Source organism: Gossypium arboreum, chromosome 11, assembly GCF_025698485.1.
Source record: "Gossypium arboreum isolate Shixiya-1 chromosome 11, ASM2569848v2, whole genome shotgun sequence".
NCBI classification, from domain to species: Eukaryota; Viridiplantae; Streptophyta; class Magnoliopsida; order Malvales; family Malvaceae; genus Gossypium; species Gossypium arboreum.
The window spans coordinates 120,042,076-120,055,756 of record NC_069080.1 but is presented as its reverse complement, the minus strand read 5'-3'; the positions used below and the strand labels follow the sequence as shown (position 1 = coordinate 120,055,756).

The 13,681-nt window shown below is 33.8% G+C and overlaps 1 non-coding gene across 1 annotated transcript; it reads right to left on the bottom strand.

The window, feature by feature from the left end:
* Positions 1–13,363: 13,363 nt before the first annotated feature.
* Positions 13,364–13,470, bottom strand: LOC128285092 (small nucleolar RNA R71). The gene has a single exon (XR_008275506.1). It is a non-coding gene; the product is annotated as a small nucleolar RNA R71 (small nucleolar RNA).
* Between the last annotated feature and the right edge of the window lie 211 nt (positions 13,471–13,681).

The following is a 13,681-nucleotide window of genomic DNA, read 5'->3' as shown; positions in this document are numbered from 1 at the left end:
GGGGTTTTAATTAGAAAGAGATTTCAAATAATCAACCTAGAGTCAGATGTTCTTACTCTCAAAAGAGATATTAACATAATTTAGGGATATGTAACAGCCCAATTTCAATGAAATCGGAACAGTGGTTTTGGGACAACAAATTCGATCTGAAAATAAAGTTTATTTTATTTTATTATATGACCTGTATTATGATAGACATGTCATGTGAAAAGTTTTGTAACACTCCAAACCCGGCCTAGACGTTATGGCCGAATCTGGCGGCGTCACATGAGAGTGTTTTTAGAAAACCTTTTTCAAACCTGAATTCAATGAAAGGCGTACAGTCTATTATCTTTACTTAAGCCGTGAAATCTCTATTCTATTTATTATGTGAAAACTTTTCATTAACATGGAAGCTAAAACATCATTCAAATATAAATCAATAAACTTAGAATTGAAAATCCCAGAATAAACCCAAAACAGTTCGAATCCGAACACGTGAGTAATCCCAAAAACAAGTATGAAACTAAAACATATGAAATGAATGTTACTTATAAAACCAATAAGTGTCTATCAGTGGTCACCACCGAGCCCTCCACCACACTGATTCATGTACTGCTGAAGATTACCTGACAAATAAAATAAACAAAGGGGGTGAGTTTTCACAAACTTAGTGTGTACATCCCCACAAACAGCATGCATACAAACAGATAACAGAATACAGATAGTTCGGCCTTAGCCGTTCAGATATCGCATACATAACAGATCAGGTAACAGAAAACATGCCCACCAACCCTGCACACCATCTTCGACCAACCTAACATGCCATGTGGGGATAAAATCGACTCACCCAACCTTACACACCAAGTTTGGGGACATTGTCAACCCATCCAGCCCTACACACCAAAAGGTACAGTAAAATAGTACTCATCAGATAAGGCAGCGTAGCTACCAGATATCAGGCTAATCGCCTCTCAGACTTCCTTCTCTTCACAACAAACCCAACCCAATGCAATGCAACATACATTTCATGGCATGCTTATATGCAGATATCAGATCATATCAATATCATGGCAGAACAGACATACAGAATCAAACAGTTGCACATGCTTATGATAACATGCTTTTGCATACAATTTAGTAATCAATCAGAGTATGGGATCTGAGTAATGCTTACTGCCCCTATAATCAGGTCACAGTCGACTTAGGCGACCCGAGCAACCTTATAGAACATTTTAGGAAAATTGGGCTCACATGCCCGTGTGCCTTGCCCGTGTAGATCACACGGCCTGGCCCAGATTCCCACACGCCCGTGTGGTTCACTTGTGTGGGCCCATACGCTCGTGTGGCCCACACGGCCCATTTGCTTGAGCCCGTGCCTCGCACACGCCTCACCAGCCTCACACGCCCGTGTCTGTCGTGCTTGTGTAGCTCACGCATGGCCTGGCTCATCTGTCACACACCTGTGTCACCGAAACTCATTTTCTGTGCAATCGGAGTATACACCTGGTTCGTTTTCGCTGCTAATCCAACCACGAGCACTCCAAAACCTTCGATAAAGAACGGTGATTCCTCGCTGTTAAAAACTCAATCATCGATTCACCACACCTTGAATATCCCCTAAATAGTGAAGAAATCAACCTTAATAATCTCCAACGAAAATCGCTTAACTTACATAAAACGATACTTACCGAATCGACGAAATCTACTAGCAAAGCACCAAACCAAACGAAAGGGAAAGAAAAACGAATGGAAAGGAGCAGGAGAAAAGGAAATTTCGGCAGCAAAGGGAATTTTTGGGGAAAAGAGAAGACGACAAATAAAAACTATTTTGTCGAAAAGGAGGAACAAAAAGATAACCCTAGGTTTTTCCCTTAAAGCCCACAACTCAGAATTTTAATAAAGCCCAACGCTTACTGAAACTTGCAGCAAAAGATAATTCTAAAGGCACTGTAGGGAATCGAACCCCTGATCCTGAGCGTAATCCCTTGTCACTTAACCACTAAACTAGCAGGCTCATTCTGTTAAATTTTTACCAGCAATTCCTTATAAGCCCACTGACCTCAAGTCAGGCTTAATTCAATTAAAAAACAAATTTAGGCCAAGTTACAGCCTGAACTTAAGACCTCCCAAACACACCTTAGAGCTCATAATTACTTAACCCAGCATACATTTAAGCCAAAATAACACGAACCACAAATTTAGACACTTCCAAGCCCGAAAATCGCAAAAAGTCAAAAATAAAAAATTTGGGGTGTTACAAGTTTGATACAAAAATTATATCGATTAAGTGTTTAATTACAATAAAGACTAAATCGCATAAAATGCGAAAGTTGAATTCTAGTAGCTATAAGAATTAAATAGCTATGGAATTCAAAACTAGAGGTCCTTATATGGTAATTACACAATTAAAGAAAAGTATGAAGATTTTTGGTGACTTATCATGGAAATTTAGAAAAAGGGCAAAGACTAAATTGAAATTTGAAAAATATTTAATTAATTAAAAGATGAAAAGAAAATATCGTCTTATTTTCTCATCTTCTTCAACCTAAAATACATAGAAACCCTAGAAGAGAGAGAAGATGGCTTAATTGGGTAAGTTTCGTTGTCCTGTTTTTAGTAATTTTGATATTTTTGAAAGCGAAATAGCTTAATCTATCTATTTGGAGGATTAATTTGAAAAGTTATCAAGGTATGAAATTTGTGTCATGGATGATTATGCTATGAAATTTGTGTCATGGATGAATATACTAAAAATTAGAAATTTATGGTAGAAAATGAAAGGTTGTTGATAGATAAACAACTTTTACAAAGTGATTTTTGATGAAAACATGATTTAGGGACTAAAATGTACAATTTGTGAAATTGAAGAAAAATGTTGAATTTTTATGAATACATGTGCAGTAGATTTTGTAATAGGATTTTGGTTAGCTTGGAATAGGGAGTAAATTGCACAAGTTTCATTTTCTGAGCCTAGGGACGAAGTTATAATTTATGGAAAAGTTAGGGGCAAAATGATAATTTTGCTTAGGACGTAAATTGAGCCCAAATGAGTATGAAATATGAGAAATTGATGATTAAATCTATTTATATAGATCTGGACAACTCACATTCGAGGTTAGATCGAGAAAAAGAAAAGGTTTCGGATTAGTAGATTACTTACGCGAACAAGTGTCGAGGTAAGTTTGTGTAACTTAATCGAGCATGTAATTATGTTAAATTAAATGTTGTGATTGTATGAAATGTGATTATCATTTATGTGATTTACTTGGATGTTACAAAATGTGAAATTAATACATGCTTGAGAATGGTGAAAAAGGGTTATGTCCCGATTCAATATTGTAACATCCCGAAATAGGGCCTAAACGGAATAGTAGTTGCGAAACCACGAATCTGGGGTCAAAAAATTTATTCCAATTAAGTTTTAAGTTTTATTCATTGATTGAATAATTGTGTGAAAATTTCGTGAAGTAATTTTATGTATAAGTGCCTAATTTGATAATTAGGACTAAATTGTAAAATTAGCAAAATGTGTGTTCTAGATAATAAAGGGGATTTAATTGAAATGGGTTTTAAAGTGGAGGTTCATATTTATAAATTAGACCATTATATTTAAGTTTGGACAAAAATGGGCAAGAATAGGACAAATTTGAAAGAAAAGCCTTTAAGGGCATTTTGGTCATTTAGTAATTAAAAGAATTAAAAAGGGAAAATAAAGCCAAAATTGGTCCATCTTCTTCATGGAGGCAAACTATAGCATGGTGGAAGCCATGGTTAGGGTTTTCAAGCTTTCCAAGCTTAATAGTAAGTCCGTTCTAGCCTCGTTTTTAATATTCTTTACGTTTTTGGAGTCCTAGTAACTTAATTTAGCTTATTCTAGCAATAATTAATGCTGGGGTTCATATTTGGAAAAATACCCATAGGTTAAATGTGTTTATTTTGATGTTTTATGGTAGAATATGAAGCTTGAAATTATGTTAAACAACTTTTGCTAAGCGATTTTAAGTGAAAACGAGTAAAACGACATAATCGATAAAAATACCTAATGTTCATAAGTACATGACAAAGTGGGAATTTGATGTTGCCATAGAAGGGAAAAATGTTCAGCATGTTATAAAACATAAGAAAAATGGATAAATTTTAAATTCCGAGCCTAGGGGCAAAATTGTAATTCTGCAAAGGTTTAGGGGTAAAATTTTAATTTTGCCAAAGTTTGAGTTAGGGAATGTTTTGAATAGTACATTAATTAAATAAGTGAAATATGATGTTTTAGATCTCAAAAAGTGAGATTTGGACCTAGAACCGGAGAAAAACTGAAAATCGTGAAAGTTGGTAAAATGGTCGTTTTGGTATCGAGTTAAGTTCATATGTTTAATAAGCATTTAATTATGCATATTTGAATTATAAATTGATATTTTGGCCATAAATACTTTAGTATTAAGTTTCAAATATAATGATTAATGTTCGATAATAATTCGATATTGGAAAGAGAACTTGTATAATTTATATGTAAGACCATATTTTGTATTATGGCTTTGTATGATAACAAGAAAGTATTGACTAGCATAGTTTAATGAGAATAAGTTAAGTTGATGATATGATGAGATTGAGAATGTAAGTATGTAAGTTAAGTAGCATTTTATTATTATGCAATTATTGTTATTAATATTGTTATTATTGAGTTATGCGACTAACCTTGAGAATCTGAGCAAGTATGTTTCAGCTATGACTTGACAAGGCATTGATATCTCAAAGCCCATGGTTGTAGCATGGCAATTAAGAAAGAATTGATGGAAAAGTCCATGTTCATAACATGGCATTTAAGGAGGAATTGACGGTTAAGGATACCATGTAAGACCATGTCAAGTCATGGCATTGGTAAGGCAAGGATCCCGTGTAAGGCCATGTCAAGACATCGCATCAACATTGATTAAGGACTCCATGTAAGACCATATTAATATGTGGTATTGACACTAAGACAAGGATACCATGTAAGACTATGTTTGGAACTTGGCATTTGGTAAGACAAGGATACCATGTAAAACCATGTTTGGAACATGGCATTTGGTAAGATAAGGATATCATGTAAGACCATGCCAACGCATGGCATTGATAAGTTCTATAAGGCAAGGAAATCATGTAAGACCATGTCAAGATATGGCATTGATAAGTTACTATAAGGCAAAGGTCCCATGTAAGACCATGCCAAGGCATGGTATTGGTGAGTTCATAAGGCAAGGATACCACTTAAGACCATGTCAAGACATGGCAATGGTAAGTTCAAAAAGGAAAAGGTTCCTGAGTAATCCAAAGAGTAAGTCAAAGACACGATAAGGTGAAAACATGAAGAAAGAGTACAAGTTTGCATTTAAGGCTTATTTAATATTGAGATTGTAAGTAATTGAGATTATCAAGTATTAAGTAAGTGATGAGTTTTCAGTTATGCTTGTTACACTTTATGACATGATTGGTAATATGCCTATATTATGAAAGAGTACTCATGTGTTAAGTGAGATGTTGCAGGTATGTAAGCAAGCTATTAAGTAAGGTGCCTTTTGTATTCTGAGCCTTTGGTAAGGTTACCGATGAGTAAGATAGGAAAGTAAGAACTAAACATTATTTAAGCAAATTATGATAGCATAGTAGTAAGCTAAATTGATTCCTAATGCTTATTATTTTACATGTGAACTTACTAAGCTTTAGAAGCTTACTTCTTTCACTTTCCCATGTTTCAGAGTACTTAAAAGCAATCTCGGGTTGGAGGTCGTCGGAGATCACTTCACACTATCGACTATTAAGTTACCAAATGGGTATCTTCGTTTACAAATGTTCTAGTTTATGGCATGTATAGGGACATAGCCATTTTGTATGTATGTCCTTATGATATGGCTAAAGAATGGTATGTAAATATTTGATAATGATTAGCTATTGAAATGGCTAATGAAGAACATGTTTCAGTGCTTTGTATGCCTAAATGGTAGTTAATACAAAGAAATCATGAAAAAGTGAAATTAGCATTAAAACAGTATTGAACAACAGCAGTGACATGATCTTGAAAAATCACCAAGAATAGTAGAAATGGAATTCAGTGATGAATGAGATATAAAATTAATTTTTTTCATATGAAAGAAACAGAGTAAGCAAAAGAAGTGTATATTAAGAGATATTTGAATTTTAGTGAGACAGAGTCAGAGCAATTTCTAAATCCCCTATTCTCACTTTATAAATTCACTAAAAATTGTAAAAAAAATAATTATGAGTTATAGTTTATATTTCTAGATTCCTTAATGAATCTACTTTCAATAGAAACAAACGGCATGGTTATTTGAATTCTGTACAGGGAGAAAATTGATTTGTAGTGAGGAGAGATCAGAGTAGTCGAATAATGCAACAGGGGAAACTTTAACTAATAAATTGTACTAATTGTCTAGACCAAAAATTCTGGAAAAAAATTAGTAAGAATATATATAAGTCTAGTTTTAGGGAAAATTCACGAATTTAAATTTTGAGTTTTGTGACTCTAGTTATGATTTATTTAGTGACTATGACGCATGTGGCCAGTTTTATAAGGAATAATGAAATAAATTGTTCTGATTTGTCTAAGTATTCGGAAAATTTTTAATGTTCCCGGTTTGGTCTCGAATTGTTTCAATTGCATGTTTTAGGATCTCGAGGGCCCTTTTTAGGGACATATTGAATGAATGTAAATAAATTAATTTTAAAAGAAAATTTTATGCCCCAAATTAGTAAGTTAAGTCAAGTAATGCCTCGTGCTCGACTCCAGCGACGGTCTCGGGTAAGGGGTTTTACAAATATTGAATTCCGATGAACATATGTGCTTTCCCAAAATGAATGAGGTCCTGCATTTGTTGCTGACGAGTAATCCTATTGACCTCATTATAGGAAGGATTTGGGTAATCCTGATACGATATCTCTCGAGTATAAGTTATATTTAGGATTTAGCCTGAACTGGTAATCCTAATTGAGCTCTTCTGAGCATACGTTATATAAAGGATTTAGCCTGGACTGGTAATCCTGTTATATGTCATGTGGCTCGAGAGTGTGTTCCTTGATTAAGTGCCCTAATGTGTACTCTTGAAAAAGAATTGACGGGTTATTGAATCGTACACCTCGAGTGTACCACTTGAACATCCATCGGGATTTCAATGATTCAACGGACACAACTCTTGACATGCTATGAGTATTATAAGATGAAATGATAATGTCTTGAAAGAATATTGCATGATGAGCTCATCTATCCTTACTTGATGTATATGAAGATTTTGCGACTAACATGTTTGATTGAATGCATGTGTTTAGGCAATTATAAAATGGATGGAAAACATGATATTGTATGCTTAGATCTAATAAACAGGATTGGTAAGTTTAGTTTCCATTATACAAACTTGCTAAGCATGTAATGCTTACTCCGTTTTATTTTCCCCCTATTTTATAGTGCTCGAAAGCTCGTGAAGGTTGGAGATCATTGGAGCATTGTCACACTATCTACTAGCTATTTTGGGTATTTATAGTAAAATCATTTTGGTATAATGGCATGTGTAGGCTAACTTGGCCATAGATGACTTAAATATGTGGTTTGTAATCTAGCCATTGGAATGGCTAGCAATGATTGTTTTTGATATACTTGTAATGTCATACTATGGTAGCTATATACATGTTAATGGTTATTCAAATTATGCCTAACATATGGAATATACCAAGGTAAGATTACAAACATGTATGCATGCAATGATATGCTCCTTGTTGAATGATGGAATTTGTTAAATTTGAATGCTTGAATTGGTTGGTATATGGATGTGAGTTTAAGTGCAAGTCATTGGTGTAAATTTTTGGTGAGAAATGAAGCTAGAAATGGCTTTATTTTGTCCACACGAGCAGACACACGGGCGTGTGTCTAGACCATATGTGACACACGGCCGAGTACATGGGTGTGTAGTTAGGCCGTGTGTCCCCTGCACCTTAATTTTGAGAAACAAAATACTCAGAATTGAGCACACGGGCAGAGACACGGGCATGTGTCTTAACCATGTGAAACCTGCACCTAATTTCGAATTGAATTAAATAACCACACGGCCTAGCACACGGGCATGTAGCATGGTCGTGTGCACAAGTCAGAGAGTTACATGGGGTCGAACATGGCCTGTAGCACGGGCGTGTCCCAGGGTCACACGAGCGTATCCCTCGGACCACATGGGCGTGTGAGCCCTGTAACTTAGAAAATTTTTGTAATTTCACGAAAAATTCTTGGAGTTCTCGATTAAGTCCCGACGATTCTAATGCTCATATTGGGCCTTGAGGTCCAATTAAGCGACGTTTTAAATTATCTTGTTAATGAATAGTAATTTACATAAATTATTTGTAAAATGTTCTGAAAGTTTCGGTAATGCTCTGAAACCCTGTTTCGACGATGAATACGGGTTAGGGGTGTTACAGGATTTCTACGGATCATGACACAAGTGAATAAATTGTTTCAGATTCATAATAAAAGGTAAAGTCTAGGTGGATTCTTTCCTGGGTATTGTCTATCTCATTGGTTAATTTTTTATTATTTCTTTGATTCATTCTCTGTTGCATTCATAGTTAAATTAGTTTAGTAAATTTAGATTAAAACACATCACCCCAAATTTTCGGCTAAATAATAGAAAAACAGTAATTACTAATACTTTTAGTCCTTGTGGATATGATATTCTCTACTCACCATAACCATAATATTGTTCGATAGGTGCGCTTGCCTTTGTCTTATTTATAAATAATTTAGTGACCATTAATGACCTAGGCACTATGTGTAACAGCCCATTTCTCAGTAGTTCTTAAATAGTAGCTTTGGGGCCACAGATACGAAAAGTGAGTCCGGAAATATTATTATTTAATATTTACGAGTCAAATATTTTATTATATTTTATTTTGATATAGTAATTTATGTTATTTATTTGGGACCTCATTTCTATAAATCGATCCTATAAATATTTTTAGTAAATATTTATGGAGCGATTATATGGGTATATTAAATTTTGGTTAAGAAATTTTAACGTTTAAATCATTGATTAAACGAAAAGGACTAAATTGTAAAATGTGCAAAAGATTGAATTCCATTAGTCAAATGGATTGAAAAGCTTTAAAAAGATAAAGTAATGGGCTTGCGTGGTAATTATACCATATTTAAAGTTAGTGAATATTCATGGATAGGTTTCTTGGTACATTTCATGAATTTTAAAGGTTATATTAGTAATTAAATAATTAAAACTAAAATAAACCTAACCAAAAGTGGTCATCTTCTTCATTCTTTAACTGAATAGCCATGGATAGATGGGGAAAACCTTCAGCCAAGGTTGATTTCTCTTGCATGGTAAGATTTTGAACCCCGTTTTTAGTAATTTTATGTTTTTGAGATCATATTAGCTTAATCTAGCTAGCCTGGGGGTCAATTTGTTAAACTGTTAAAAGTTTAGGGGCTTTCCATGAATGATTTTTTGGTGATTGTGAATTTATTCGATACAATATTAAGCTTGGTTGATAGATAAACTTATTTTGTTAAGTGATTTCTAATGATTTTAATATTTAGGGATTAATTTGTTAAAATATTAAAACTTCATGTAAATATTGGGAATTGATAATGGATATGGGTTTACTATAAATCATATGAAATTGGGCTAGCTAGTATTTTGATTAAATGTGGATAATTCATGAATTTCAGGATTTAGGACTAAATTGCATAAAAGGTAAAATGTTAGGGTAATTTTGTAAAATGATGATAGAAGGACTTAATTGAATAAAATGGATTATTTAAGTTTTGGAATTGTATTAATTGAATGAAAATTATTATTTAGATAAAGAAACGCTACAATTGGATTTAAATCGAGGAATAAAACTAAGGTTCGAAACTAGTTGTCGACTCCGTTTTAGCAACCATTCTAATCGAGGTAAGTTCGTAGAAGGATTAAATTTTTATTTCTATTTTGGATGGAATTTTAATTAATATTTGTGATATGCATAATTAGATGGAAAATTGTGTATTAATTTGGTATAATGGATTAAGTTGTGAAGCTAATTAAATTAAAGTCTATATATGAAAAATATGAACTTCATTAATGTGTAATGGAATGGTACAATGGAATGAAAGGAAAGAGTTTGGATGTGTAAAATTAAAAAAATTGTATTTCATGAAGCATGTGTGAAATGATATAATGTAATGAAATTTATAGAATCAGATTTATGAAAATGTCCTGTTTGAACCTTGTGAATACTTAGGATACAAATGACATTTCATTAGAGATTATATGGTTTCGGGTGCTAGTTCTGGATGTCCTACTAATGGCTGAGGTCCTACATTTGTTGTGGATTCTCCATAGCTTATCTAAGAAGTATTGTGTAACTAATATCCCGACTCATAGCTCGTGTGAGCAGGCCCATTTCACAACTCGTGTGAGCACTAGTGGAAAGGTTATGGTTATACGAAAAGGCACACTTTGTGTGAGTATTCACGAGTATCCGATGTAATTCTATATGGTTCAACGGGTAAGTAAACGTTAATGGAAATGCATATATAAAAACTTAAATTAATGTTCATGCGAAATGGAAAGATAGATATGCATATATGAAATGAAAAAGATGAGAATTTATCATATGATGGATGAAATATGCATGGAATTATTTTCTTAATATATGCTATGTTTCATATATGTTATGTTTACTTATTATCTACTAACTATGTGGATTCAAATGAGAAGAATTTGTAATGGATATATATATATATATATATGGGATGGATGATATATAAAGCCTAAATGCTTATTATGTATATGTCATGAATTATTTAAAACTTATATGTAATGTTATACCGCTAGGTGGTGTGTATAGGAAAGGAAGTTTGGCATATGACATGATGAAAGTATGTTTGGTTGTTTAATTTAATATGTTTGGTAAGTTTAAGTTTCCTTTATACAAGCTTAGTAAGCACTAGTTGCTTATATACTTATTCTCATTGTTTTGTAGATCATCGAAAAGCTTGAACGGTTGGAATCAACGTCAGATCACGATCACACTATCCTTTGATCTATTTTGGTAACTTTTGAAGATATTGAAATGGTTATAAATGGCATGTATAGGATTGTATGTTAAATTGGTATGCTTTGGTTTGTTCCAAGCTTTGGTATACCTTAATATCTTTTGTTAATGGTTGTGTATGGTGTTTTGAAATTAGGAAAGATTTTTTTAATTGATATATATGCTTTGGCATGTATAGGGATTGTTGCTACTTTGGTAATTTGGTAATGTTATGAGTTATGCCAAATTTGAACATGTTTAATGCCTTTTGTATTTTGGTTTGTAAATGTATATGGTATAACTGCATAGGGCTTAATGTCAATGAGGTCATTTCGTATGTTTGGTGGTTTGGTAGGTGCAGAATTCGGAGAAAGAAATAAAGGAGTTAAGGTTTGACGGGGAAAATGTTGGACAATTTGCCACCTTATATGCCGTGGCAATTCAGGGAGATGACCGAGTCAACACTCATTGCTGACCAGTTGCAGCCCAACTTTACTTATACTAGAAAAATCTTTCTAAAAAACTGAAGATATCGTGGGCTGTTGGAGCTATTCTAGGAAGGAAAAGCCTATAAAAAGCCAAAAGTACAAGCCCTGAGTGTGGAGATCTGGAGGCAACAATAGAGGGTAGCAGCATAGTAGAGACGAAAAGAGGAGACTAAAGGCAGTCTCGTTCAACTATCATAGGACACTATGTTGTTGGATTGGGGATTGATTTGGCGGCAACCATCTTTCTAAGTTCATCCATTATTTCTTATTTTGTTCTTCGTAAATTTAATTGATCAAAATAATGTTGGGTGTTATTTCAAATTTGAATTTTAATCACCGATTTATGAGCTAAATCTCATAGGGTTGGGATTACGCGATGAAACTTTTATTTTCTTTAATAGTTGACGCATGTGTTTAAGTAAGTATATTGTTTCATTAAATTGTTCTTATTTTTTAAGTGTATGCGTACATTCCCTAGACATAGATGAATGTGTAGTACGCCATAAAACTGAATCTAATTCTGAAAAGGTTGGATTAGTTGGACCATAATTGAATGATATGAGCAAGTACTCGACAGATACTTGCAGTAGACTCTAGACATAGAGCAACGTTCATGGGGAAAGAAGACAAAACAATGCAGGGTACTGTACTAAGGCCTTTAGACACAAGCCCGGTAGCTTGAGATTTTTCTCTCGAAAAAAGTAGGTCACTTTAGGTCTCTTCTGAGCAGTAAACTAAGTACGATTATGCTGAGGCATTACTAAAAGTAAGGGCAGATTCCTAGTAATCACAACCTTCTAAATCAACATCGTAGACCTTCTATCCATTGTCGTAGTATCTTTGCGGTAGCATCCTTAGTTATTTATTTATTTGTTCGCATATTATTCACATAATTATTCTCATCATTGCCATCACATAATTTTTACTCTTACTTTGCCTTAGCATTTTCCCATATCAGTCCGTATACAATTCGCACTCATCCTTATTATTTTAATCTATCACTAGATACTTAACTCGGTTTTGCCATAACATTAATCATTATCATAACTTGACCATTTCTATACCTAATTTGATCCATGTGGAGACGATCTCACTTATCACTTTATTACTTGATTCGACGTGTATACTTACACCATTCACATATCATATTCACATGTGATAAGTTTTTGGCACTATTGTCGGAGATCGACAATTTGGTGAAAATTGGCTTTGTTATTTTACTTTGTTCCATTAGTTTTATTTAACTTAATTATATTTAATTTCTACATGTTTTCCATCAGTGCATGAGAAGAGGCATTCCTACAAACAAGGAATATCCTTTTGACCTAGAGATAGAAAAAACTTTACGAAGAAGACGGAAAGAACTGTGAAAAATAGCTAGGAACAGAAATGATCCTGGTCTTAATGATAATCTGAATGGTCAAGATGGTAATCCTCCTATTCGTAAGGTGATAGATGGCCGAGATAGACCAATCCGAGAGCATGTTGTGCTAATTTTAGATGACCTAAATCCAGGGATAGTCATACCACAAATACAGGCTCAGCAGTTTGAACTAAAACTGGTAATGTTTCAAATATTGCAAACAGTAGGATAGTTTGGTGGACTACCCACTGAAGATCCAAGATTGCATTTAAGACTTCTTCTAGAATTCTGTGACTCGTTTAGACAACAGGGTGTGCCTGAAGACGCCCTAAGACTTAAACTGTTCCCATATTCTTTAAGAGATTGTGCGAGAGCATTGTTGAATGATCTTTCATCAGGAACAGTAACATCATGGAATAATCTTTACTAGAGGTTTTTGTTATTGTATAATCCTCAAAATATGCATGTTAAGCTTAGAAATGACATTACATCTTTTTGGCAATTAGAGGATGAAACGTTATATGAAGCTTGGGAGTGATTTACAGACTTAAGACAAAAGGATCCGATGCATGGATTTCAACACTGAACTTAGATGGAAATATTTTAAAAATAGGCTGAATACACATATGAGGATGGTAGTTGATGCTTTCACCAATGGTACTTTGTTGGATAAATCCTACAACGAAGCATCTGAGATTTTGGAAAAGATTGTCAAGAATGATTATCAAAATCCTACCACAAGAGTTAGGACAGGTAAGAGAGCTACTAGTACTATAGAGTGGGATAC